The sequence below is a fragment of the Habropoda laboriosa genome, unplaced genomic scaffold (genome assembly GCF_001263275.1).
Source record: "Habropoda laboriosa isolate 0110345459 unplaced genomic scaffold, ASM126327v1 scaffold204, whole genome shotgun sequence".
Taxonomy (NCBI): domain Eukaryota; kingdom Metazoa; phylum Arthropoda; class Insecta; order Hymenoptera; family Apidae; genus Habropoda; species Habropoda laboriosa.
In genome coordinates this window covers 318,966-323,120 of record NW_017100385.1, presented here as the reverse complement: position 1 = coordinate 323,120, position 4,155 = coordinate 318,966, and the positions used below count along the sequence as shown (strand labels likewise).

Below are 4,155 nucleotides of genomic sequence, written 5' to 3'. Positions count from 1 at the left end.
GGTATGAATGAAGTCATTTTTAAATATGTGTTATATTTTGCAATATTTTGTTTCACCTGGATGAACAATAGGTAAAAGGTAAAAAATAGGTAAAAAAAAATTGTTTAAATTGGTTCCTATCGACCAAATGACTTTCTAAGTGCATTTCAAATAAAATTCTTAAAATAATAGGGAGATATTGAAAAGAAAATTTGAAAAAAAATTTGAAGTTCAAAGGGTTAAGTTTAAAGAAAGTTTGGAAATAAACTGGTATCATAGTGTTGGTCTCGTTCGAAATAGAGTTTCAGAAATTTGAATAAAATTTGAATTAGTCCTGTAACTTGTCGATTTTTAAAATTCTTACTTTTAACGAATGAGGCTTGAATCTGTTTAAGGCGCGCTGTTAAATGAATTTTAGATAGTATTTTCAGCGATATTTACGATAGAATGAATATTCACGCAACGATTCGTCTCTAAACCGCACACAACAATGCGTTCGCTTATTCTGCATGAATTCAATTGAAGTTGCAGTAGCTTGGATGAATGCGCCTCGTGGTAAATTGGTTAGCTGAATGATTAAGTTAACGTAGTGCTGATACCAGAAAGTGTTGATTATATTTATCAGCTAATTAAATATTACCTACTTCTGTGGACATTGAAAATAAGAATAATTGTGTGTTTTTCACCTGATAAATATCTTTTTTTCCAAATATACACAGAATAATGTTAAATAATGTGTCAAAATCTCACTTTTTTTTGCCAACAAAGAAATCACACAAATGGAAAATTAAATGACAGAGTAATATATAACAATTCATAGTCAATAGTCTAACTAAAATCGGTAAATCAAGAAAAAAATTACAAAAGAGATGCTCTGGATTGATATTCAGAAGAAAAATTCAAACTGCATGAAAGATTTTCTTCGAAATTAGTATATAATTGCAAATTTTCTGAAGGAAAATTCAGTAGATTTTTATTAAAGAAAAAACAACGAACGTATCTCGTAACTGGAATAATATTGTTATTGTGCATCCACAAATACTCAAATAGAAAAAAGAATAACAGATTTTTCTCAACTTGATATGCTGAAAACGACCGATTTCATTCCTTTTCAATTATTTCCTGGCCGTGCAGAAATAAGTTTCCCATTTATTTACAATGTTTTAACATACATTTTTGCTGTAGAATAGAAAAGCGCGATATGGAAAGTGAAAGAAAATAATTAAACAAAATTACACTTTTTGAAGGATTAGTTGTGCACGTGTAAGAGACACGAGCATGAGCGTTAAAGGGTTAAATAAGAGTAACTGTGCAGTGGGTGATGAAATTATTAGAGCCACAATACGAAAAATATGTTTCTTATTTTTGTGCAAAAATAAAACCACAATATCAAGATTCTCACACTAGATCATTTCTAATTAAGGATTGTTCGCTGAAGACACACAAAACAGTTAAACCTAGCTTATGTAGTTACAAAAAATACAGTTAAGAAGTAACAATAAAATCAATATTTTTGCTGCAACAACAGCCTTCATTCTTTTTTCCATACATTTCAAGTAATTTACTATAAGCAGCAGAAACACAGCAACGAAAATTAAAACGCTCAAGATCTATAAACCAACGAAACTGTAACACGTGGTTCTCAGTAGCGATTTGCAGTACCCACACAAAATAACGTCTATACGACAGATAATATCGCCTAAAGCGTTTCCAAGTGTATATTTGCAATTTGTAAACATCGACGCTTCTAAAAAAAATAACGTAGTATCGGGACCTCCATACCCAAATAGGAAACCGATCAGGGAAAATTAAGAGGGGGTAATTGGCGTAGTGCACAAAGCCTCAGCTTGCTAAGCCGAAGGTCCCGGGTTCGATTCCCGGTTGAGTCACCGAACACTTTTTTCCGTCGATTCCTACAATAAGAATTCAGTATAACTACATTTTCATCCGAAAATTAATCGTTTTAACGTAAAACCGTCGATTTCTTACAAGTAGGCTCTAATAATTTGACCACCCACTGTACATACATAATCCAAAAAAAAAAAATGCCCAAATAAGAGATACTTTTTCACGAAGAAAATTGATCGTCTTGATGACAATAATAACGAAATTGGACTGTATTTCAGGTGGATCGTGCGGAGAACGAGGAGGGCCAGGGAGGAGGGGGTGGTCTGTCGACGTCTTCGGCGGGCTGCAGCGGTGCTTCCGGTTCGAGGATGGGCCCAGGGCCCGATTCCGGTAGCAGTGCTCCCTCTTCTGTTCCCCACTCGCTGGCGACCTCGAGGGACGACGAAGACGACGAAGACGAAGAAAGCAGCGGGAGACGTTCCAATGGCCACACGGGAACGCGGTGAGTCGATTCGATTCTTTCTCCTCTTATTCTATACGTTCCCTTCACGGTACTGAAATTATATCGGTGTTCCCCTTGGAACGATCCTCCTTAACCAAAAGCACCGCACGTTTCCTTACAAATACGTCGTGTTGCGATGAGTTCTATACACGTAAATAACAGGATTCTCATCGTCGTCGAAATTCTTCTTCTTTTGTTTTCTTTTCTTAATATCACCTCAGCTGATCTGTCAAGATTAGAATCAAGATCGAAGTGGACTCGATTTTAAAGCTGGTCTACACTTGCTGCATAGTGTAGAGTTTGTCACGCCGAAGATGGACTCTTTGTGACACCGATGATGGATCTCCATGAGTAGTTGGTCGAATTTTTGATTTAGCGTTGGGGTTTTCTCGTTTGGCAACGTTTTACCGTTCATACCATTCATTTGTATATCATCCAGATACATTATACGCTTTTTTAATCCTGTTAAGAGACTTTTGAATGTCAATTATGTTCTTACTTTTTTTTAGCGAATTTTCTAATTTTGTGGGTGATACGTCTTTGAAGTAATTTGAAAGTATTGGGGATGGGACACAGGTTGTATTTTATTATTGAAATTAGTACAAAGTGATTTTTTTGAAATTAAAAACAAATGGATAAGATTGTAGCTTTTTTTACTTTGTTCAATTGTAGAATACTCTAGTTTACTCCACTCGAATGACTATCTTTTTAAATTAAATCTTAAATACTTGAGGAATGAATTTCATCTTTAAAATTTTAAATAGATATAGAAAATATCTTTCTGTTATATTTTTCAAAATATCAAATGTACTTTTCAAAAGTCAGAACTGATTAAAATGGTCCTTATGATGAAAGAATGTACAAGCCTTACTATGAGATAAGCCATTCAGAGAGTAAACTGATTAACTCCAGTTTTTCTAATTTTTCCAATTTTAGTACATAATTTTATTTAGTAAAATAAATCTGACAAATTTTGTTTGATGCAGCTCACATTTGCTTCTAAACGCCTAAATTATGAACAACATTTTTCAATCATAATATTTAAAAGATACATTACTTTCAAAAACTGTTGAAATAAAAATCTTTTTATTTCTATTCAAAATTCTTCGATGAATTTTATTTTTCCACTCTGATATCATTCAGAAATTAGAAAATTAAAAAAAAAAAAAGGGGAACATAATTGGCTAAAAAAAAAGTACTTCATAATCCATAACAGTGTTAAACAATTTTCTTGTCCATCTTCACCTCTTGATATACAATGTATAATGGAACGTATACCCAGCTTCCTTCTCCTGTCTTCTTCGAAATTTTCGAATATACACAGCGGAAGGGAAAAAAGCAAAAGTGAATTCTATCCGGGGAACGTGTATCGAATTGTTCGCGGCAAAACTTGGACGATAATTCACACGAAGCACGGAACGCGAGAGAATTTTAATTCGAGCGTCGAGGCCAGCAGACAGAGTCGAGTGGAAAATGAGTTCGAGTGGAACACGAGTGGTAGCTGGAAAATACTTTGCGAGCGATGGAAACGAAATGTACGTATGCTGATATTATGGAACTTCCTTTCGGTTCGCGGTTTGTGTTTCGAGGGTCGATTTCGAATGGGAAAATTTTCAGGAATCTTCGATGTTTAATATATTCGATAAATTTTTCGTAAAATTTCGATTTTTAAGAAATTTTTAAGTTTCGATAAATCTGTTCAATAAATTTTTCCACGCAGCGAATTTCATGAGAAGAAGAGAACAGATTAATTGTATCCTTGGAGGATTATTCAGTTAGATTTTGCAACGCTTATGGAAAAATTTTTGAAGGTAGAAATATGGTAT

At 34.0% G+C, this 4,155-nt stretch overlaps 1 protein-coding gene across 1 annotated transcript in view; it reads left to right on the top strand.

The window, feature by feature from the left end:
- The first annotated feature begins 2,275 nt into the window (after positions 1-2,275).
- LOC108575041 (cyclic nucleotide-gated cation channel beta-1-like) overlaps positions 2,276-4,155 on the top strand; it is a 123,503-nt gene continuing 121,623 nt past the window's right edge. The window contains exon 1 of the mRNA XM_017937744.1: positions 2,276-2,329. The gene's annotated coding sequence lies outside the window, so the exon portion shown is untranslated. The remainder of the gene's footprint in view (positions 2,330-4,155) is intronic.